At 34.8% G+C, this 26,027-nt stretch overlaps 1 protein-coding gene across 2 annotated transcripts in view; it reads left to right on the top strand.

The window, feature by feature from the left end:
- The window catches only part of ARHGAP15 (Rho GTPase activating protein 15), a 652,966-nt gene that overhangs the window by 147,010 nt on the left and 479,929 nt on the right, over nt 1-26,027 (top strand). The window lies entirely within an intron of this gene.

Raw genomic sequence — 26,027 nt, forward strand, 5'->3', positions numbered from 1 at the left:
TATTATAATTACTGTGTTAAATGTCTTCTGAGACCATTTTAGCCCTTGAAGAAAAGTCAATTCTGTTCTTAAATGCATCACTAAAATTAATGTATTGGGTCTTATAGAAGTATAGGTAGGTGACATTTCTTATCTGAACTCTCACTGGGAAGAAAAAACTGATTTTCAGTTTGTTTTTGCACTTTCCAGATGCTAAGTCAGGTCTAGCCAAATAATTTGGACTCATGTTAATTAAAAAAATAAAACAAAAAACCAAAAAAAACACTTTCAACATATTATGGAATAACTTATTTTTCTGATTGTAGTTGAATTCTATTTAGGTATTCATTTTTATATAGTAGAGATTTTTTTAACCCAAAAAAAGAGGAAGAAGGAAAGAAAGGAGGGAAAGGAGAAAAAAAAAGAAAAAAGAAATAAAGAAAAGAAAACTAAACATACTTGCCAAGAAATCAAAGGACTAAAGCCAAAAGTGATTAAGTGACTTTACAGCATCAAGAAATAAAATTAAATTTTGTTTTAGAGTGAGGAATTATCGATCAGTGATATATTCTGTCTCCCAATTTCTGGCTTTTTTTTTTTTATGCTTTCAATAAGAAAATTTAGGGGTTATAATCCTAGCCTCTGTGACAACCTAGATAATCAATGTGGCTAGTTCTGAACTGGGTAGGGTGAGCTAAGTGGTTTAGTTTTATTATGTATTGTGAGTTTAGCATCCTAATCGCCAATGTTATAAAATAAAGATGTTAAAATTTGACGTTGACATAATTTTTGGATAATAGAAACCCTTGGAGTTGAACTAAGGAAGACTTTTTCAGTTCTTCTTGGTAACCTTATGAAGAGTTTAGTTAGATCACGAATGAGGATGATAATCAAATATGTATGATGGGTACAGGGCTGCGACTATGAAAGAAAAATATTTAAGTATAATTTTACATAGCTAAAATTTACATAGCTAAATTTTAAACATATTTAAAATTTAAATATATTTAAACCACCTATATTGATAATATGTTTCATCTTAACCTTTTCTGAGTGTGACTAACTACCTCTCTTATAATATCTTACTCATTTTTCATATTTCTGAATGTAGGTACTTCCAAAGATATTAAAACTAATCTCACTTTTGGTAGCTTTTTGGAGGTGAAATCTTGCCAGCTAGTTTTGTTTGTAAGGTGCTTGAGCAGTTCATGGGACTTCCGTTTTCTTATATCCAGCTTATCTTTTTTTGTCTCGTATGGTTTCCTTTAGAGAAACAAGAGGTGATGATAAAGATGTTGCGAATAACAAAACTGAAGAAAGATTCAGATTTCATTTCCTGCTTCTTTCCTTTTGGGGTGAAGCACGTGGTTTTCCTGTCATGCTGAAATCTTTTCATCACCTAAACACATGAGCGTAGGTAAAATTTGCTAATACGTATCCATAGTGACAACCTATGAAAGTAAACCTTTTGAGAGGAACAATATAAATAGCTTTTATAGTTCTGTTAACGAAAAAGCATCAGGAAGGATTTGCCAGAGAGCTAAATCTAGATGACTTGCATCAATATTTGATTAGGTACATTAGCTGGTATAACTCTCAAATAATCAGAATAAACATGATTATATCTCAAAAACATGGCATTAAGGCATTGTTGGGTATTTGAGTGTGTGTGTGCAAGGGTTACATTACCTACAGAATAATGAAGTGTTTCTTCCTCATTGAAATAGACCATCACAGCTTTAGCTGATGTGCTACATCAGAAATAGCTTTAGAATTCCAAGTTTGAATTAGGCATGGTGTTCAATCTCAGTCTATGAATTATAGATTACAGATAGCAAATGACTATTGAGATTTTTGGTTCAAGAAAAATCAAAGAAGAGCAAAATTAGAAATAATTTAAAATTTGAAATCTATCTCTAAAAAGTTGATGGATTAGCAATTATATGCCACGTAATTACAGTGTCTCTAGAGAAGTTGAACTTAAAATGAAGAGGAAAACAAACAAAAAATCATGTGCCTGAGATATGCTTGAAAGACTCAGAAGCAAACATCTGTAACACAAAAAATGGATTTCATTTGTTTCCTTTGTATATGTCATTTGGACATTTGAGTTGTTCACTTTCTTTTTATATTAAAAGTCAAATTTTCTTCATAGTCAAAGTTATTAAACTCGATGTAGATTCAATCTTATTTGATTGGTACGTGATAATGTAACTGTGACAGCATTAATTAATTAAGTTTGGTGTTCAGCTACTCTCAGTAAATCAGAATGATGTTCACTGGCTGAGTTCAAGAATATCTGCCTATTTTATAACAGAACAGTTTTTGCCCTAACTGGCCTTAACAATAAATAATATATTTTTAAAAATTATTAGCAACTTCTATAATAAAATATACCTAAGCGAGTCATAATATGTGTTTAAAAAGTATAATGCATATACATGGTGCATATATGGTATATGTGTCTGTATATATCCACACCTAATAGCTTGGCGTTAGGAAATAGAGTGGTCGTTTCCACACACATACATACCAACACTGAAAGATGTATTTTACTTATTGAAAAGGTCATACACATCCTAAGTTAAACTAGTAAATGTTCATTGCTGCTAACTTTTGTTCAATTCTGCATTTAGCATAATTGTCAAGGACCATCACAAGTTTGATGTAGCTTGAGAAAGCATTTAGCAACCGGGTGATTTGTAACGAACTGTGGTACGTTTTCTTAGTTAACTTAAGAGCAACACTAGGTCTTCATCAGGGAAAGAGTGAATAAAAAGATTTATGTTCAAATCACATGTTTTAAACATTCCTGCTAAGTGCTAGTTTGCTCTTTGGTGTTTAGCCTGAAATTTAAAGCACTGAGGATTAAAAGGATTACAACATAATCTTAAATAATCCTAAATGTCATTTACAGAGAGATAGTTGTAATAGCTAAATAAAACCATGTGAAAGGATGGCAGTATTGTCAGGCAGCATCTGTAGCACAAGCAGTGCTTCTGTCACCTTCTTCTCTTTCCTCACAGATACATCAAGCATTTACAAAGCTTTTCAATAGGAAGTTCAAATTGAGAATATGGCTGCAAAATGATTTATAAGAATAAGTAATCTTTAAACTTCTAACATCTTGTTTCAAAGTTGAAGGAAAATTTTCGCTCAGGTTTCCTTTTTTCCTTCGAACATAAGGTTCTCTTAGCTAAACATTATTGAAAGTCTGGGGAAAAGGAGTTCATGATATGGCCATCAAATAAATAGATGATATACCTCTAAAACATTCCCGACCTCCAAGGATCTGCCCCTTATCACATATATGATGGTCCTAAGCACTGTAATTAATTCCATGCCTTTTAATTTAGCACGAAATATTCTTTACTTCTGTCATGTAAATTAGTTTTGCCTCCCCAAAGAATATACAGAGATAGGGAGTATATCCCATACATTTTTTTAAACCAGAAGACTGGAAACCTTTTAACCAATTCAGTGGTTACTGCTAAGGCTACAATTGTGGGTTATTTTATTAAAATATAAAATAAAATTCACTGTTACAAAAAAAATTGTTTTAAGAAATTGTGTCCACAATATAGGCTCTGTACTCCAAAATGATCTCTGGAGTGTCAGCTCCAGTCACTTTTTAAAAATGGGGGTAAAAAGTAAGAAAAATACTATCTGTTTTCTTGTTCCTTTTCATTACAACAGTAGATGATTACTCATTTGCAATAATTAAACCTTTTCTTGGAGCCAGACAGTGAGTTTTTCTGAGTTTCCTTTCAAATAAAATTTTTTTAAAAATCACCCATGAACATGCAGCAGGCTCATCTACAGATCATGTGCTTTAAGTAAGATATTTCTGCTATTAATGAATTATTACTGATTAGAACTATATCAATTGCCTGCTTTAAAGGAAGAAAAAATTAAATGACTCAACTAGATGAGTCTGTTTTTTTTCCGCTCATCACCAATTTATAACCTCAGCAAAAATCATGGCCAAATTTCTTAGATTTGAGATTCTTTTTTAATGTATAAAAATATCTCAGGGGAGCAGGTTCTGTCCCTAAAAGTAAATCTCAGAATAGATTTATCATTAGTTGTATTTCTTTTCTGACTTTGGATGGAGTCTTCTGGCTATAATGTATATTAAACATATTCATGTAATATTTTCCATGGGTGTGCTTTACATTTAAACATAATTTGATTGCTCTTCCTGATCTGAATATGTCTTAGCTTAAAATCTTTAAGAACTACTTAAGTTTATTAATGCGAAGATAATTTAATAACATCTTGGAAAATGTCATTTTAAGCCAAAAGGAAAACTACTGGTATTTGCTTTTATCTGTTTCCTACTGTTAAAAGTGATGGTTTAAAATAAATCTGAGCTTTTACCAATTTTCTCTTTCATTTTTCAATGCTTGTAGTTAGACTAAATGCAAAAGGATGATTCTTCACATTCATATATGCATTAGATTTCAAGTAAAGCTGGTTTCACTTTAGAGAATTACTCACAGTATCTTAAAAGGCATGGCATTAAAAATAAACCAGAGTAAGAGCAGCATTAATGTCTAATACAGTTGTTTTTTTCTTTCTTGCTTGTCCCCAATCATTTTATCTACCTATTAGATATTCATCCATCTTTCAGAAGGTGCAGTGGAGAGAGCACAAGAGTCTGGGGATGTGTGTTCCAATTTTGGCTGTGTCAGTTGTAACTTTATGTAGGACCCAGGGTAGGATCCTTTCTCCAACTTACAGTTTTTCCACACCAAAAAAATAAGAGAGAAGCCTTTAACTCACCTGCCTCCCATCTGTGTTAAGGTTAAAATGAAGCAGCCCTGTATTTGAAAGAAACTCCAAAAGACTGATTTTTAATATAAATAAGAGTGGGTTGTATTCATCTTCTAACCACATCATCTCACAGTGCTTTGAGAACAATTCTAGATATGGATTTTGGAAAAATATGGGTAGGAGAGGTGGGCCTCTGGTGAAATGCAATTCAGGGTCTCTGCTTCACATCTATTCTCTGTGCTGTCTTGTGAACTTAACCAAGAGACTAAGATTAAGTATACCATTGAAAATCTGTTCATTGTCTAAGGGTATGTGTCCTCAAACCTTACTGAAATTATTTTTAATAGCCTAGTCTATAAATAAATAGTATAATTAACATAATATCTAATCAGTACAGGTTGTTTAATTAATGTCATATCCCAGTTAATACTTTAAGAAAAAAGTATTTTGCCCTGAAAGCCTCTACCAAGCTATTGAGAGCATCCTGCAAAAGGGAGCTCAGAGACAAGTACAACTATGCCCACAAATGCGAGACAACAGTAGCTCTTTTTATTCCCCTACTGAGAGATCAGGACAACACTTTTTTTTTCTGATTGATGGGGAAGAGATATAATTATTTTTATGATTCTGGCTTCATTTTTACCAGTGGGATTGCACAGAAGAATTTTGATGAATGGAATGATATAATTTTTTATAATTAGGGATTTGATTTAGGAATATTAATGTTAGGGGTGTATAAGATTTACTGCAAAGGAGAGAGCCTGCGGGCAGGAAATAAAATTGATTGCAAGAATCTAAGGTGAGACCAAAAGAGCATGTTAGTCTGACTGATGGAAAGAGAAACAGAAACAAGTCCAGGGATGGCAAGAACACCCCTCAAATGAAGAGCATGCCTATTTGTTCAGACCACGTTATTTGGAAACCATTGTCTTTTTTCTGGTTCAGCTTTTGGGAAGTAATAAAGATCTCTGTAAAAAACAGGTAGAATCTCAAGTATAGAATTAAGATACTGATACCTTGGGTGTATCATCAAAGAAAACAATAGCAAGCTTATGTTGCCTGGTGATTCCTTGAAGCCTGGTAGTCTGTAACGATATGGTCTCATTTGCACAGCTTCTTTATTATACTGACTACCAAAGGGCACAATGCTATCTTACTGTCTTCATTTATTTTTAAACTATCATCAAAGCAGAATGCTACTGGATGAGAGTAAAGATTGACAATAGCCATACTAGTACCTTTTGGTTGCAAATTAGCTGAGAGAACCAAGATTTTAAGGTTGCAAAATAAAATAAAATTAATTAAAATTAAAAATATAAAGAAAAGAAAAAAAAAGAAAATGTCAACTTGGCTTCTTATACGTCTAACATTTTTGCTGAAGAACAGCTGCATGTTACCTGATGGACTTATATCACTGGTTAGCTCACATTGCCTTCTGGAATAGCTGGCTCCATCTGCTCAAAGATAAGAGTTGTCCATTTGGAAGAAATTCTGGATTTTAGTTTGACACCAGGCTAAATGCAACATGCTATTCTTCACTGATTGTCATCATGATATAAATCCCCTCCTCTTACAGAATACACTCTGTTTCTAAATGTTTTGGTAGAAATGGTGTGTTGGCCACTGAGCCTTGCAAGGGCTGACAGTGCAGTTCCCCATGTGTACAGAACCAGAGTGAGGCTCGCTGAGTTACATGGAATCAAACCTGGGACTTCATAACACCCACCTGAGCAAAAGCCACCACTGCCAGTGGGGGATTTCATGGCATCAAAGTAGAATCATCAAGTGTTATGGTTTTTCCATTTGTAATTTTCATCTCGTAAAGTGCAAAAGGTATGACATTGATGCTAGCAAGACAACATTCAAACCAGTTGATTCCTTTTTCATATCTGTTTCAAAATTCTTATTTTATATTTTAAAAGAGAACAGCCATGTTTATTTCATGATGAATATGATTTTTTTTAATAGCAGTCTATTTCCAGAAAAAGGAACGATTTAATTCCTAAAGCTGGTACATAATAGATGGGGCCAGTAAATGGTATCACATTTTATAGCTTGTCCATAAGGATGACACAGGGTGAAATAAAATTGAGTGCTTCTGGATAGTGTAGGATCACTGGCAGATAAATAGTTGATGCTATTCAGTTTTTAGAAACATAAGGTAATGAGGCTGGATCTGAAGGCAAGAGAAAAATATATATATTCAGAGTGTTTATATGCCACAAGCCACTGAGCGGGAGAAAAATCTGGGTAGTGGTGAGCAAAACTCTCAAACCTCAAAGCAATGTTTAAAGTAGTATAAGAAAATAACAAAGCAAGCATCCATAAACAAAGGTTTGAAATGTACACACACACACAAAATAACTAAGTTTAAAATTAAAGGAAAATGCCAGCATTCATACAGAATTGGAGAGGCCACTTGTAGAATCTATGCAGCCTCTCAATATATGAGTTAATAAGTATGTTACTAAAAATTCAGTAGAAAATAAATATTCAAAAGCAAGGCTGTAAACACTGCAGGACAGTTGAGGATTCTAAGTATTTGAAGAGGAGAAGAAGCTGGTCTTTCATCTTAACAAAACAGGATGTTGAGAGATGACCTAAATGAAACGTTGAAATGAAATGCCTGATGCTGGGGAGGGATCAGGAAGGAAGCTGTTTAAACTGTTTTCAGATAACAGATCAGTATGAAGTGATTTGAGCAAGGAAGGGGCATTCACTTTGAGGGTTTAAATGAATTTCTTTTCAGTAGAGAGCTATTAGATCCTTGGCCTTCATCGCACCACTTTGTTTTTGCAGCATTTACTTTGTTTGCAGCATTTGTTGGAAAAATCAACAAATGTTGCAAACAGCTCAAAAAGGGAAAGAAACACTGATATTGAGGATTCCTTTCCTGAGTAATATAGACCTTGATAGTTTTTTGGGATTTTTCTTTAAACTTGAATTTAAACAATGCTTCATTTTTCAAAATTCTCATACCCATGATCACGTAGAAGACAGGTTTCTGATATTTTGGATCTTTGATAGATTTGAAATCAATTTGTGGGAAGGGAGGTTACGAATACACTCTTTTGATGTGTAGGATGTAATAATGAGGGTGGTAGGAAATTATGTGAAACCCTTCTCTTTTGACAGCTACACTGGAACATTTACAACCACAGATGTTATTTGTCCATCATAAAGGAAAATATTTGTTTCAAGCCACAGGCATTTTCTACCACGATATCAAAATGAAATTCAACAGCAATTTAATGTTTAATGTTTAAGAAAATAAATAGTTTCGGGGACCCAAATTCTAGAAAGCAAATAGATCCCACAGAATGTAACTAGTGACATGAAAAAAATGGCTGGCCTCATTACGAACAAAGCTGTCCTTTTACTAAAGTAAGGATTGTTCTATTATTAACATAGGAAATCTTAGATGGACTGCACATAATGCTGCATTATTCATAAAAGCATTGCTGCCATCTGGTGGCTGGTTGGTGTTTCAACACTGACTTTGCTGTTTTGATTTGGCTGGGTGCTCTGGCGAAGTATTCAAAGGAGGGATGTCTTTATGTAGTAAAACATAAACCTGAAATCCCCCGACCCTAGAAGCCATTCACCTGATAGCAGTCCTTTCTGTCTGTCCTGTCATGGAATGGAAGATTCAGGGGAGGCAATGGCACACTTGCGTAATTTTTTCCTGAATATGAAAGTATATTTTCCCTGACTTATTTAAGGAAGTTTCTCTTGGCTGTTATTGACTGATGAATTTTATCAACACTCATTTCTGTTAGAAAATAAATATGTAGTCAAATATTAGGAAGATGTATTGAATCTAAAGATATACTGTATTGCTTAAATGAGAATATATGTGAGATGCTGTAATCCCTCTTTTGGATCTAAGCATGAATTTTGTTAAGTTACCACGCACTGTTTTTGACTTTGGAAATAGCATAATTTACAGTGTCAAAAGAGAGAAATGTGTAGGGCTTCATAAAATTCAAGATTTCTTTCCAGGCATTCAATTGTTATATTGAAGAAATCTGATTAAATGTTAATGACTCAGAGACTTATGAAGTCATCCTTCTTCATGAATTTACAAATTAAATGACAAATATTCAGCTCATGCTGTAGTTTTTATCAAAAGTACAATGGTTAAAATGTAATTTAGGAAATTTTGATGGTTCTCAAGCATCAGTGCAGTAACACATTCTTAATGAGAAGCAATAAGGTTATCTTTGAAACTTCAGTGCATGTTTTAAGTTTCTGATAACCATAGAATATCTCTTTGTATGTGATAAAGTTCTGATCCTTGAAGTGTATATCTATATAGATCACAAGTCTTTAAAGATTATAGGAGATAATGAGTTAAAATTACCCTAGGAAGAAAGTTGAAATTCAGTCCTGAATTCTCTGGGATAATATTTAATAATTAATACTCAGTTTTTACCAGATATTTGCCTACATCTTTAAACCACCTTATAATTTAGTAAAAGTCAGATGACAAAAAGCCATTGCACTAACTTGGGAGAATCATAATATCAAATGCATATTATCTTTGCAAAAAAAAAAAACTTGTAAATGACTATTTTTAAAGTAAGACTGTGGATTTTATTTTTAAATTCTTGGTTAGGATTTTCACTCTGTGAATGCATACTTGATGTTATCCTTGATACTACCTATTTTTGCCACAAACTATTTTCTTCCTCAAAATATTTAATTTGACTCATGGAAGAACATTGCCTATTTTCCCTGGAAGATTGCTTAATTCCCTTTCCCTCTTCTGTCTCTATTTAGGAAGAAGATATGAAAAACAACAATAAAACCTTACAAAGAATGTAAAATTAATAATGATTATACCCCAGTCTCTTTCATCTATAAGTATAAAATATCAAGTAACTTATTTTCCTAATCAACTTGGATAAACCCTATAGTGGTTTCTAATGGCTCCATAATAGAGATACTAGCTACAGTCAGGATGCTACAGGTTGTAGTCATAAGTTGCTAATGTTTGTTTCAATAACATTTGCTTTTTGGCAGCTTTTACAGCTACTTAACACTAAATTCGCATTTAGCCAGGAGGATCATTCACGGACTGTAATGAATGATGTCACCTTAAATCCTTTAGTATGTAATTGCTGGATGTTACATTTTATAGCAGGGCATTTGATGGTGTATTTGTTTATGCTAAATTTTATGACAGTAACAGCTGCATCTCAGTAGAGGAATGATCCATGCCTTTCATAGGAAGCTAGGTTTGAATTTTCTTTAAGCAAATAGTTTTGCCGTATATGCCTTCTGGCTTAGGCAGGACTCCCCCTCAAAGCAAAGTTGGAGACTAGGAATTTGTGTTGCAACTAGTTTATTTAGGAGGTGATCCCAGAAAGCAGGAATTCAGAACTAGCAAGAGTGAAACAGAGAAGGAGGAAAAGGCAGTCACTACTAGGGACATTACTGAGTTGGTCAAAGTGGCTAGGATGCTTGTCAGGGATTAACAGGATGAAGCATTCGTTTATCAGCTTCTCATCCCTTTGGTTTAGGGTTGCCTCTGGGATGGGATAATATCTTTTAAATCTTCTTGACTTTTAGGCTGCACCTGTGTGTGTGTGTGTGTGTGTGTGTGTGTGTGTGTGTGTGACACGCGCTAAGGAGGCTCTTTCAGGTGTCCTACTGCATAGGCTAGAGAATATCCATGGCAGAGAGTGAAAGATGCCTGATGCGTGCTTGAGTCAAGATGCAGTCAGGACAGAAGGATTTGAAATCCTCACAGAAGTGTGTCCAACAGGTGCAGCTGGAGTCACAGGTAAAGCCAAGAGGATGTGAGGCATGACACAAGAGGTAGGTGATGTAATTCACTCCTTGCAATAGTCAAATTCACTAGGACCTCATGTTAACCCTGATCCATTGCTGAATATTCCAAGATGGTGGCTGGCCTCAGTTTCTACAAAAGAGCTAGTAAAAAAGTTATGGTGGAACAAGTTACACTCCTCCATTGCCACTGTGTCTGAGGTCATATTTGATATTCATCATTTACTCCTTCTACCACTCATTCTAGATTTTCCTCACCCTCAGTCAGGACTATAACTATTCTGTAGTGTTTGCCTTACGAGGTGAATCAGACTTGCAGACCTGACGGATTTGAGCCCTTAATTTTTTGATATTGCCAGGCTCTATTTGCTACAGTTGACAGTTCACTGCTCTCACCAGGCACAGAAGCACCAAGACACATCTCAGTGGATTCCCTGAGTTCCTGAATCATTTCTCTGACTCCTATTGTGCAGAAGCAGCTTCACCTTCTCATTATAATAGAGCCAAGTATCCTCATGAGTATAGTAGCTGTTTTATTTGCCTGTTGGTCTACTGCTTGAGTATCTGTAGTTACACAGCGGCAATTATAGCTTTAAGTTCAGTGATTCCATTACTAATCCCTGCCAGAAGCAAACGTCTTCCCCATCGCAGGAACAAGAATTTTTAGTCTAGCAGAGCCAGAGTTGCAAAAGTCAAAAGCATCAGTGCTGCAAATGGGTTACTACAGGAGCTACTCCTGCTTCTACTTCTTGGTCCTTAGACTTAAATATTCTAGCTATTGGGGACACTGTAACATGTATCAGATAATGATTCAGTATATATTGCATCTTGGAATACAACACCCTAACCAAACGGGGTCTTATCCCTAAGATAAGTCCCTCACCTTAACTGGGACTTTAAGAAGTCATTCCATTATTCTATTAGGTTGATTGCTTCCAAATAATATGTTATTGAGTAAGAATAGTGGATCCCAGGATCCACTTTTGAAGGAAGGGCTCTGATATAGTCAATTTGCTATCAGGCACCTGGTTAGTCTCTTTGAAGGGTTCAGTTGTGCTTCTGCTGCTGGAAGACTGAGTGATCAGCAGTGGTGGGAATTATATCAGCCTTAGTGAGAAGGAGCCATGGTTTGGGGTCTGTGCATAGTTCCCATCTTTGCTACCAGGGCCACTCCATTCATGAGTATATTATGCAAGTTTCAAGTGGCTAAAGACAAAGTTAGAGGACATCATCTGGTTAAGTCATCTGGTGCACTTACTCTCTGGTAGATGTTAAGTAAGACATTAAGATGAAACACAATGATCTGCATGTCCTGGGCCTGCTCCCACGAGGCCACTGAATTCTTCACATCACATCTTACAGACTGTTTCCTTCCAGGCCTCTTACCAGCAGGCAGAGTAGCTGCTGTCCACTTCCTGGAAATCAGTCCATATGCTTACCTCAGGCTACTCTACTTCCTGCAGAGTGAGCAAATCAAGTTTATTTTCTGTATCTCTCCCCATGGGAAGATTTCTCCTCACCACTATTCTGCAGGGTCTTCCCAAGGTGGGCCTACAGTGCAGCGGCAGTTCATATTTTTGGTGTTCACCAATGTACTGAGCTGACTCCTTCATAAATCAGGCTTGAGTGCTTTCATCCTTCATCAGCTGGCTTCTAAGAACTTCCATAAGGCCATAGGTGCAAGCTCACGTAGAAGCACTAGTCCAACAGTGACAGATATAGGGGGGCTTAGAGCCATGCGTTCATGTAACTTAGGCCCTCTGGACCTGCTTGGGCCAAATTCTAAATATAGCATTTCCACCCATGGATTGTTGCCCAGTATTATTATTCAATGGATTTGACAATGGCCAACCCATCAAGGGAAGCTGAAGTTACATAGTCACTTGATGTCTTGTGATCAGGTGCTCAGTCTTTATTCTGACCCAGTAATGGGCCAGGAGCTACTTTTAAGTTGGCGAAGTTTCTGTACTGAAGGAAGCAAAGCCTTCCTCCACAACCCTAGGGTCTTTGTTGTGAGGATTTTTTTATAACCTGCCACAAACTCCACAGAAGCATTATACTCTAATTCCTCGTTAAACTCTCTGAGTCCTGTGACTCAGGAGTCAAAGAGCTTGCATCATAGCCTGAGCTTGCTGCGGGCGATGCTGAGTTATGGATAGCCAGGCTGATGTGTGAATGGCATCGAGACATAGTCCTGCTGCCCAGTGTACTGACTCACTTGTCATGGAGGCCTAGGGCCTGTGCTCATATCGCTGTGCAAGAATATCTGAGAGCAACCCAGATTCCTGATTGTAAACAAATAAATGGTTATTGTTTTAAACCACTAAATTTTGGGCTAGTTTGTTACAGAGCAACAGCTAATTGATATAAGTAATATGCCTACAAATAAAATGCAATGGCTTGATTTTTATGAGGAAATATTAACATATTTGAAAATTAAATCCAACCAGTATAAAAGGCCTTTGAAAAGGCTGTGGAACCCTAGTTCATGTGTCAGCTTCTAATAATTAACTACCAAGCACTTGTTCTTTACAGAGTTGTAGGGAAAGTGCAGGTAGTGGCATTTCATCTGGTCATGCATCTTTTCTATTACTCAGTTTGTTTATAGAAATAGCTGCCTAACAAAGTTAACTTCCAGGAAAGATGCCAGGTTACACAGAACCATACCAGAGCCTTAGAATCACTTTGGGCTTTCACCCAAAGTTTTTGCAACATTAGGTGGAGGCAACATAATTTGGCTTGAAAAGTTACAAGGGAAAAAATTCACAGCAAATGCTCATGGAACAGTATGTTCAGAGTCTTCAAGATAGTATCTTTCTTGGCCTCTTAAAAATCAGAGACTATTGTATATCTGTGCTATTTTTTTAAATAGTCTGCACCAATAGGATCCAGGGTTGTCACAGGTCATTGTTAGGCCAGCAACTATAGAGGTTCTAACCCAGAATTTGAGCTGTAAGACATAAGAGCAGATAGAGCTACAGTTGGAAAATCTAAATATAGCCGAAAAGTTTGGCACTTCAAGAGTTTCTGGGAGAAAGAAAAGAAATTTGATTTCTGTGCTGCTGATGGAAAAGCTTGCAGATGACCTAAGAAAATTATATTTATCATATTTTCATTGCAAATTGTGTTTTTTATTTGTTCCTAAAAGTTGAAAATGACCTTCCATGTTAAGAACCATTAGTTAGGAAACAGCACAAGTCTATGTTGCTTTGCATTTTGGAATTAAATATTCTAGCAATTCCTTTAATTTTGAAAAATGTACACATAGAGAATGCTGTTATTTTTCCTGAGAATTTTCACAAGATACTTCAGGTCAGAAGGTATTTATTCATGTAAGGTAAACATGTGATTCCCAAACCTTGCCTTCATCAATATAATTTTTAGTTTCTTTTTTCTTCCCAAAATATGTAAATAAGAAGGTTTATTTCATTTATTTCTGTTTTTTTTTACATAATTAAATGCAAAGATAAGCATGGTATATTTAATGTTAAAGCTGCATGATACTAAGAATACTCTGTTTTGTATTGAAAATTTATTTGAATTCCTTAATTAAATTAAATTTTAAATTTTCAATAGTTTATTATTTCTAAATCTTTGTTAGGTTAAGGAACAAAAACTGATAAAAACAGGGAATAAAGTTATTCAGTTACATCAAAGTCTAGGTTTAAAATAATTTTTTGGTAGTTATTCTAGAAATTGTGTATTCAGTTACTACTTCACAGTACAGAGTAGAACTCCAGAATCTTAGAAAAAGTCAGTTTTCAAAAATGTCTAATTTATGTTTAAGAAATTGAATAACTCTCAACTATTTCCCATTTATTCCTATTATATCCGTTGTTTCGCAGTTTATTTTAAATAATTTTCCCACCCCATATAAAACACCATTTTGATAACACATGTTACTTTATCTTCTAAAGTCAAACAATTATTTTTTTCCAATGTAACACAAATCAAATCATGGTGAAAATTTTAGTAATTAGAGAAAGTAGCTGAGCTAATTTTCAAATGCAAGCTCTAAGAAAGTTAACTAATACTTGGGTTACGTAGAGTACTAACTTGCTATTGGTAAGTAATTAGCAATTCTACTAATTTTGCTGGAACTCCAAACAGGATGAATTAAAGGTAGTCAGTAATTATCATGGTAAGTAATTAGATTACTTTTACCAAAGACATGATTTAGAAATGATATATGTCTATGATTACTAATTCATATTTATTATTTTTTTCATTTAGCATATGAATCTGCTAAACTTACTTATTAAAGGTGAAATATTTCTGAATTTTCCACTTTAATGAGTCCAATCTGACTCAGGGGCAGAGAGATGTTAGAGAGATCACTTCTTAAATTACTTTGTGTAGGATTCCATTATATCAACAAAATCCTTACTTACTTTTTTCCCATAAACTTTGCTTAGTATGCACTCATGTTTCCAAATAAATAAAAGATATATAATGATTTAATGAAGAAAACATTAAAATAATACAAAGGACCAAATGTCATCAGGGTTTTGATTTACCATGCTTCAATTTATGTCCCCTCTATCAGACAACATAGGCTTTAGGAACAAATTTCCGTTGCTCAGCTCTATGGTGCTTTCATTCTGAGTCCCAGGTTGAAGGAATAGTCTCTCTCTGGAACAGATATGACAAGCTACATGCTGGCCTTTAAGCTTCTAGTGAAAGCGGCATATGTCAGGTTTGTCTTCATTTCATGGGACTAAGGAAGTCACACAGCCAGGAGACCACACATGTATAATCCTCCCATGTGCAGCGCCACTGCAGGGAGACACAGTAGTATAAATGCTAACTTATAAGAGAGTCTACCACAGTTCCTACACAACTACATATTCAAATCACTTGACATAACCTGCTCAGTCTAAAGGGTTTTGGTTGTTGTTTAAATGGAATAACATTTCATCAAGCTATTCTACAGATAAAAAACATTTAACATAATTGATTGTACACTTGTAATTGATGGTGGCATAGTGACTTATTTAAAAGAAACATTCAGCTTCTTTGATAAAGATAGTTGAGTATGAAACTAGGGTTCGAGTTATTCAACAGCATATGACAACCTGCATACCAATTCACATCTATTTTAAAATTAGTTCAAAAGTGTTAAGAATATAGAAAATTTACATCAATAATTATTTAAGTCCAAGTCATATGCATGAATTATAGAAGCTAAAGGTCAAATAATTCAGAGTGAAATAAGTACTTTATGAGGGTGACACAAATGAGGTAAGGGTTGGAAAGTGCATTCAGTAATCGAACCATGTAAATAGGTTTACTCCTGTTCTCAATGGTAAATGAATATATGTCTTACATCATGAAATAAATTTGTCTTCTAGTCATAGATATTTATATATCCATCTTTAAAGATATTGAGTGCATACATACTGTATGCCAGGGTTTTTGGTCTCTCTCGGAAAATGCTTTGCTGAAAAAATATACTGAACCTTTTTGGCCCCAGGGACTGGTTTCATTGGAAGACAGTTTTTCCACTGATGGTGGTGGGGGCCTGGGGGTGGGATGGGGGATGGGTCAAGTGGTAATGGGAGTGATGGGGAGCTGCAGATGAAGTTTTGCTTGCTAGGCCACCGCTCACCTCCTGCTGTGCAGCCCAGTTCCTAACAGGCTGAGGACCGGTTGGGGACCCTTGCTGTAGAGCACTTTTGTTGTTGAAATAACAATTATTTTCTGGAATACAAATATTTGGCATGAGAAATTATGATTCTGTTCTGTCGAGTTTTATGAATTATATCCTTCTGAGGTGTATTCTAGAGAGATAATATTACACAGGATGGAAGACAAAATGAGGGTCTTTAATGTAAATTGTTCAGTAGCATAGGAACACATTTTGCTTGGGAAAAAAGCCATCTGTATTTTCAGAATGAGCATAAACCTCATTTTTAATAGTTTAGATTTGCTACAAGTAAAAACAACTTTAATTTTAGCAAAAGTACCAACTAATGTCAGTGAAAAATAATTGCAATTCAACTTTATGTATATAGCTATCATGGCAAAGTAATTTTACAGAGTGTAGTGGGTTTTTTTGTTTGGTTGGTTTTTTGTTTGTTTGTTTTGCTTGTAAGGCATTGGTTTTAAGTCCTGTGTTTCAACATATTGAACATATTGGTATAAAACAAACAAAAAGGCCCTTAAACAAAAGTCCCAGTAAACCAAGTTGCAATTAGCTTCCACTCCTGGGAAATACTCTAGTATATGTTGCTGGCACTTGAAAAACTTACACCTTCTGAGGAAAGGCAGGAAAGTTCTGTCAAACAATTAAACTGATTGGAATTCCCAAGAATGTGAAAAAACAAAATGAGTCCTATGTTAGAAAAGAATGGCAAATAGTTGTGTATACTTCTGTGAACTGGAATAGAAAATGTAGAAGATTTTTGTGTCTTGTATAAATCAGTATTCTTTTCTTCTTTATAACAAATGTAATGCAAGACAGGTAAAAACTTTTAGTACTGATTAATTTTTTAAAAAACTACACATTCTAGACTTGAAAATGTGATTAATTAAATAACCCCTAAAATAGCAATAGAATGGCACATTTGGCATTAATATTTTTGGATAAATGAGATGCTTGTTAAATCTTTGGATAAGTATACATTCGACAACCCTATACATTCGACAACCAAGTTGGTAAAGATAAAATACGCGTATGTTACCATCAAATAATGTAGCAGATACTGAGAAGAGAACTAATAATTCAGATTGACTAAAATAGAAGTTGGCATTTAAAAGATTAAACTAGGATCAACTCTGATCGTATTAACTGAAAGAAAATTATCCAGCAAAATGAAAAGGGAAGACCCTGCTGTATGCTGCCCTTCCTAAGTAAATGTACTTCAAAGAGTTGTAAAAAAAAAAAAAATTAGAACATCTTAGGTTCTCAAGGAAACAAAATAAGCTTTCTTGTCTAGAAGGCTATATGTTTGGTAGACTTCTTTAAGAAAGAAAAAATACTGTTTTACATGTTTCCTATGCCAAATATTCCTATGCCAGCATGTGTTTATTACGTTCACATGCTTTAATTAATACGGAAATTATAGAAGGTGATGGATAAGTTTATGACATTGATTGGGATGTTGGTTTCAATGTTTTATATGTATCTCCAAACACATCAAGTTGTATTTATTAAATACCTATAGCTTTATGTGTCTCAAAAAGATGAAAATGAATGAATCATAACTACTTTAAAAGAATCACTACTTAGTGAATATATAATATCCCATACAGTTGATAAACACAGTATTATTATTTTAAAAAAGTTCATTGAGGTAATGTTTCTTAAGTATCTCCATTAATAAATCCTAAAGAGAGAATAAAAACTCTGAAAGTTGGGGAGGGGTCAAAGATAAAGATATAGATTTAGGGAACTTCAGGATTTAGATGGTGTTTAGCACATGAGATTGAACTTTTGCCGTTAAAGCTATAATTTTCATCACATATAAAAGAAGTGAGTCTAACACAAGTCGTGATCCTTACAATCAACTTACTCATCCAATTCTTAAATTTCACTGTCATAGTGATTTTGTTCCAGTTTCTAAGAGTGTTCCTTTACAGGTTGAAACTCTGGAGCTTTGAATTAATGTCTTCTCAATGAGTAATTTTTTATTATTAAGGTAAAGAATGAATTGCCATTTACCTAATCAAATTTTGGCCATTTTCTCTGAAAATAAATAACTATATATCCAGAAATTTAAAACTTTGACTTAGTTAAGTATATACTTCCAGTTGAAAAAAGTTTTCCAGTTCACTGTCTATAAATTATACATTTGGTTAAAAACTTTTTAAAAAACCATGCTATTTTTAAAATATTTATCATTTTTACTACTTCATTGATCACGCTGAAAATAAATCAAGAACAAAATTTTTCAAAGCAGAATTATTCTCGTTGAATGATATAGTGGCTGCGAGTGTGTTCAGAGTGTGTGCTGGCAGTCCTGCAGGGCTGCACGTTATATCCATGTATCTTCAAGTCCCATTATGTGCAAGTATCAATACCTTTTAAAAAAGAACTGTCCACAATGAGTTGCGAACGTTATGTTAATAACTTACAAACACATCTCTAATAAAATATTAATCTTGTTACATATTCTTTACCAACTACAGAAGTTTGATTTTCATGTTGCTCGAGATGTTACTACTCAGAAGTTTTCACCTTTGTCTAGACATTTCTGGTTTGCTTTGGATGTGATTTCCTTTACATTTATGCTTTAAAATAAAATCCTTACCCCCACTGAAATCAGCAACTTTTCATTTGTATTGCCCATTTCTGAAAGGATTTCAGTATTTTTTAACATTTAGCTATTTGAGCCATCAGTGATATTTAATTGGTTCATAATTTATTTTGGTGTGTAGTGTAACGTGACTCAAGTCAAACACTCAATACCATTTTGCGAATAATGTATCATTCTCTATAGTTTTATGATGCTTATATTTTTATTATAAATTATCTTCTTTTTTAATAAGTGTATTTCAGATATCAATTTAATTACTTTAACATTGCACCCAATATTAGTCTTCTCCATTGTAACCATATAATTTATTCTGATTACTGGAAGATCAAATATCCTGGTCAGCTTTTCTTTTTTCAAAACTATCTTAATATTACTCTATTACCTACAGGCTGTTAGTCTAATATGAAAACAGTCTGATTTTGTTCTTTGTAAGTAACCTGGTTTACCTGCCTGTTTATATCTTTATTCTAGAAATTTTTAAAAAAATCTTATTTTTCCACTGATGTACTAGTCACATTCAACGTTTTAATGCATATTCAAAAGAATTTGAGCTTACAAAGGTTATTTTTTAAAAAGTTCATGTTATCAATGATCACTTCAAGTTTTCTTTTTTCATTTTCAATACATCTAACTTTCTGTGAAATGGCATCTCCCTATCTATTTTTCCTATGTATCATGTTTATCTCAAAACTTCTCCCTCTTGGTCTCTTTCCTCTGTATTAGAAACGGCAGAATTTTCCCTCTCCATTGTTGATACTTTTTTTTTTGCAATGTAAAGTCAGCTCTTTTCTGCCTCTAATAAATATTTTAATTCTGCTCTAATGCACAGAGTTTCCCTGCCTTGTTTTCTTACCTTTTCCAGTCATATGCACATCTCACTCTATGTAAACCATTAAAAAAATCAAATCTTTTTCTGGCCATATAAACTCCAAGTTTTCTTTTATTGCAACACAGGTACGTTCCTACAGGTTTTGGTTTCTATAATAAATCTCTTTCCCCCCCACAGATATTTTTCCTCTGTATCTTCTAAGCATTGCACTCTTCTTCTAGTTTGTAGATTCTTTTTACAGAACCCAAGTTTTCATATATTTTTCTTACAGTTTTTTACAATTTCAGCTTCAGTTCCACTTGAGTGCTGACAAACTCTCACCTTAAAGTTGAGGAAACTTAGATATGTCTGATACTCTTTTCCATTATCTGCTAATTATAAGAAGATGGATTTATTCATGAGAATTTCAAAACAGTTTTTAGTTGTTTTACTCGACGTGGGCATGCATCTATAATTCTCTGGAAGAAGGAACCATTTCTTGGGTTCCTTTTAATCAGCAATTACTGTTACTTTTGCTCATCAAGTAAAATTTCTCCTCTTCTTATGCTGGACCCATTGCCTCCCTAGAAACTAGTGGTGTCAGAAGGAGGTGATGGGGTGGGAACAGGATGCGAATGGTCCTAGTAGCCTCAGCAAACAGCTCTCTTCCAGCAGACATAAGGCTGTGGTCACAAGTCTGCATGGGCAGTGTGTGCCAAACCATATTCGGAAAAAAAGAGTTAGGAGGGATTTTCTTAATAGCCATCTTTTTTCTTTTCTTTTTTTCTTTCTGTATTATTCAGCTTAAAAGGTATAGCAATGCATTCACTGCTAATCTCAATCCAGATGATTTGGAAAGTATTTAGGGAATATTATTACCAATCTGTGAGATTACTAATTTGTATTCTCAATTTACAGTACTACTAAAACTTGATCTCATTGGTATTTTCATGAATGTTTCAGTAGAAAATTATTAAACATGTATGTATTTAACCACCTGGTAAGTCCAGATTCTGCCTTTTAATAGGCTGCCCTTTTAAAATTTGAATTCAGCCATATTAAATGGATTTTTTTCTTGTTTTTGGCATTGTGATTTTAAAGTTTGACAGTCTTGTAGATGTTGATTGTTTTTATTTGATGTTGATGTCTATTGTTTTCATTTCATGTGTTCAAGTACTTTTCTCTACATGTTTAGTTGTGCTCCTATCATTTCATTGTTTTCATGTGTCTTTTTCATTGGATATTTTTAAGTTAAAAATTTGGTTAGAGAAATGATTTACACTGCTTTGTCTACATAATCACTATTTCTACTTGTCAAACTGTTATTTTCTTAAATTTCCACTTAAAATAGTGCCACACTGATATCTGTAAGTTATTGATATCCAGAAATGAAGGTAATTAGGTTTGGATACCTTTTTTCAGTAAAACAAATTTTAAAATAGGTAAAAATAAGACGACACATCCTAATAGAACCTAATACATATTTCTGAATAGTTTGATGATGACATTTGGTAGTAATTATTAATAACTGCTTTATTTTATACTACAAGATGTTTGCCATAACCCCAGTTCTTAATAATAACATACTAAAAAGCCACTTATTAATTAGATGAAATGTATTACAATAAAAAATCATGGCCTACATTCTTAAGCAGCATGTTGCATGACATTTTTCAAAAGATTAAATATTTCAAAATGTAGGTTAGTATTGTATTTGTATAATTTTTTGAGATTTTGTAAATCTCTTCTAATCTTAGTTACTTTAAAAATTACTATTTAATTTACTGTAACTGCTAGTCATTTCAAAACACTTCCATATTTTATTCTTATAAAATTTCGTTGTCATTAATTTCCTCTCATTTATTGTTAATTTATTTCCTGGTAATTCCAAGGAGCCTAGAACAAAGTCTGGCAGATAGTAGGAGTTCAGTTTTTTTTAATGACTAAATGTATTTAGTACTTTTTTCTAGAATTTCAACAACTCTAATAATACATGTTACTGAGAAACAACTTTTAACACAAATGAGCCTTCCAGAAAAGTACTTTTAAATTTTTTTCCCCATTCACTAGCCATTTTTTTTATGATCACTATTTAATCTTTAATTTCAGATTTTAAGTAAAATGTTCTGTGCATCTTCTATTATGTCAGTCGGATGTACACTTTGCCTCATTAAGTACTCTGATGTTTGAAAATAAATTCTATAACACACAACTTTGAGGCCAAGATAAAAAGTTGCCAATGGATCTCTCTACCCCTTGTTATCTGTAACTAAGCTATCTAAGTCCTATCTGGCTTCAGAGTCCACAATTTTAGGCATAAAAAGCTGGGTTTTTTTAAGCTGTTTTTAATAACTAGTTTGTTTCCATAGAAAAGAAAAAAGTCCAAAGCACAGCATTAATTTTCATTGTTGCATTAGAACTAGCTTTTCCCTGGTCTTCTCATCTGTACTTCATTAAGTCATATTATGTGGTATAATGTTGCAAGTTTGAAAATGCAGAAACAGTTCAAGAAATTGATTCTGTTTGTTCTTTCTGTTCAATAGACCTTTGATCTGAAATGTTCAGTGGTGCCTGGCTGTTCCACACAAGCCTCTTTTAAACCATTGTTCGCATTGTAATAGCCTTGTTATCAGGTTGTGTGAATTAATTCCATCACATTAGCAAGAGGAAGTTATACTCGCACAGCACAGTCTAATAACCATTTCATGTTACTGGCCAATTGATTGGGTAACAAGACTACATACCACGTTTATAATTCAGTTGTTTTGCAAGGTGGTCCTAATTTCAGAATTTCAAAATGACAATAATAATTTTTGATTTCCCCAGGACACCTTGCCTAAGTGGCTCTGGGAACCTAACAATGCATAACTGAAAAATGTTACAATGAAGCAGGCCACTACTCTTGGTAAAATTCCTGAATCAAGAGGAAACACAGGGGAAGAAAGCGCTTGGGCACAATGAAACAACCACCCACGGACAAAAGCAGAAACCACCCACAACACTAAAAGGCTGAAGGTCTGGGGGCAGGGGAGTAAACCAGGAGAAATATCAAAGTTCTTCAGGCAGCTGCTGTCCAACCTTGGACTGACTTCAATTGCTGGAGTAAGGGGAAAAGATCCCAGGGACCTCCCTGCCTCCCCCGCAAGGCTGACTTCACCGTCACTGAACTACTGATGATGATATAATCAGCAAGGGAATGGAATAACATATAATGTTGGTGTTTCCATCACAAAGTGTTGACTTTGGCGATGGTGAGATGCAGTTAGACAATTAATTTGAAAATAGTAATTTAGAAACTGTTCAAATCGACATATTAACAAGATAATTATTGGATGAGTGGATTTCATTTCTCTGCTTGATTAGGTTTGTGTATGTGAAAACAGGCCCATTTATTTATTTATTTACTTGTCTACTAACTTCAGAAGATCCAGTGAGCACATTTTCCCTAAGCTTCCAGCTTTTCAGGTTATCAGCCCCAAAGAGGTGACCAAGTCAGTTCCCCAAATCATCTGTGTAAGGCCCATTCCAGCTCTGCTTTCCTGTGATGCACAATTTCTTGGACACAGCAGTCCTCTAACAAAGCAAATTGCTTGTACCCATGCTCTTTGGGTGATAATGCATGACTTCTTTAAATGACTGATAGGCTCTTTAACATCACTGTGTATTTGCTGAACCATTTCCCTTCCTGGCATGCCATCGCACTGCCTATCTTACACTCCAACTCCTGCACATCCTTTACAGTAAGCACTTTCGTGAATTCTTCGAAGTCTCATAGCTAGAATGGACTTTTCCCACTTCTAAACTTTTATAATAAGGATGGCGTCATAGGAGTTCATATGGTAATTAAATGAGATAACTTAGGAAGAATGATTGCCACACCAAAAACAAAATAAACATCAGCTATGTTTATGAATACCATTTACTCAGCCCACTATTACTAATTTTATTATTACCCTTTACCAAGTACTCCAGTGGGGCTCAGCACTCTGTTGGATGCTCCACATGTATCTTTCTGCTTATCACAGCCAACTCACCAAGTCTATATTTTGCTTTGTTTTCTAGTTAAAAATGAGAAAAAGGATTTACAAAAGGGTTAGTCAACTTGCCTTATTTTGTGAGGCTCTTATGGCAAAGCTGAGGTTTAAACCACAGGCAGGTTGTCTCTAATCCCTACACTGCTCACACTTACTGCATCTTGCCCCTGAATGACAGTGTTACTGTCTTTGTACGTATTAGTATTAGCAATCGTTTTGTTAGACACCTTGCTTACTGCTTGGCATTTATGCATGCTTTCATATATCTATGCATTCTCCCTAATTACATTTTACATCTTTGGAAAACAGGGGCCACAGCTACCCTTCCTTCCTTTTTAAATTTCTTTCCATGTCTGACGTAGTGTGTTGCATAGTGATGCTCAAAATTGTTTATTCTTTTTGTTAAAATTCGGCATCCTCCTAAAACTTTGGCTCAGCATTAGGCACACAATCGAAACAAGCAAAAACTCACAAAATTGTTAGAAATCCCATCACTGGAAGCTTAACCACACCACCTTTTCATTCTTCTACTCATTCAGATGCCTTGTATTTCTTAGTGTTCTTTGTAGTTTTTTTGTTTGCTTGTGTTGTTGTTTTTTGTTTGTTTGTTTGTTTTGTCATTGTGGCTTGTACTTTGATCCTGGGGGTTTACTGAAATACTGCCTCAGACCCTCTGAACTTCCAGTATGCGCAGAGATCCTAAGGGTGGAAATGAATTCATTCTTAGTTGTTCGCTTTTCAAATAACAAGAAATGAAGTAGTTTATTTTTCATTTGTTGTACATTCTTCAGTAAGAAAAAACGAACAGTTTCATTACGTATCATTTGTGGCTTATTTGTTCAGTGTAACTGGCAGACATGGCTTGTTTACTTTTTGAAAAATGAATGTGAGGTGGATAGATTCAGGAACTCACACCAGGATTCAGAATGTACCGCCCATGCCTTAGAATTATGTATGCTCTTGCCACATGTATGGCTGTCTGTTTGGGTATTTGGACGGATAGAACTTTTAAATCTTAAGCTGTTAGCTGTCTTTGGGCACCTTTCTCAGAGAACTTTGAAGCAGCAAGACAATAAGACAAATCCATAGGCTTTGTTTATTAAATTCATAGGCAAACATTGAAATCAGCCATATAGATTTACATGGTGCTTTGTGGACACTATTTGTTTTCATCAACTAGAATAATCATTGTACTTTTCTTCTGTAGATCCAGGATAAAATGGGCCATGATTTCTTCAAGCCGTCTGCCTCTGCAGTCTAGTCTTTCTATTCCATTATCGTCAGCTTCTATAGGGGGCTCTTCCTGCCCAGCTCCTTCCATGTGGTTTATTTAGGGGAAAGTCCACAGAACATTTTTTTCCCTAATCTGTGAGGAAATTTTTGAGTATGCATCTCCGGGGTCTCTCATCTCTGGGATCTCTCAAACCTTGTGCTCATTATCTCAATATTTTTACACTGGTGTGGGTAGCAGCAGGTCTGAGACTCCATCAGAAATAATGACATAGAAATAATCCTGAAAACAATGCCTTCCAGGTTGTATTAGTGACAACTCATCTGTATAGAAAACCTGACATTTCTATCCTAAATAACACAGAAATTTTAACTCATGTAGAAAGAGAGTGCCAAGATAAAGCAGTTCCAGGGGTGGTTAATTCAATAGCTCAATGACATTATCAAAGACACAAAGTCATTCCTTCTTCTCATCCTGCCACCCCCATGGTCTGCTTGTCTCACTCATGGCCACATGTTTGCTATTGCTCGTCCAGATAGCCCATGAAGACCTGACCAAGTGAAGCAGATTAGAGGACTCCTTCTTATACCTCTTGAAAATCACAGAAGCTGCTCCCAGATGGTCTGCCACAGTCCCCCCGTGTGTCAATGGAAAGAACTGGTCGCATGCCCACCCGTGTATAACGTGCAAGAGAAATGGGGTCAAGGGTTGATTGACAAGGGAGGAGGCTGACAGACCCCCCAAGTTGGGGTTCCACCAGTAAAGAAAAGAAGAAAATGACTTTTGAGTAGGTAATAGAGTGCCTGCTAAATTAGTTCCCTGTTTTTGACTCTTCCCTTGGACTTTATCTATTGTCCTTCTCATTTCCTACCCTGAGGGTCTAATTACCTGGTCCAAATGCAGATTTCCTTCCAGGCCCTAAGGTGGAATTCCATAGCCCCTCAGCTCTTTCTGTTCTGATACCTAACAATGAACATTTAACTGTTTCAGTGATACTAAATTGACTACTACAGCAATTTAAAAATACAAGAAATCTTATTTATAGTTTAATAAAAATAACCTCTAGCCTCTTGGCCCAGAGGCCACTGCTAAATTTACAATTACATTTTGAGATAATTTGTTTTTTGTACCAAGCAATGCTGAAGACT

This window comes from Hippopotamus amphibius, chromosome 8, assembly GCF_030028045.1.
Source record: "Hippopotamus amphibius kiboko isolate mHipAmp2 chromosome 8, mHipAmp2.hap2, whole genome shotgun sequence".
Lineage (NCBI taxonomy): Eukaryota > Metazoa > Chordata > Mammalia > Artiodactyla > Hippopotamidae > Hippopotamus > Hippopotamus amphibius.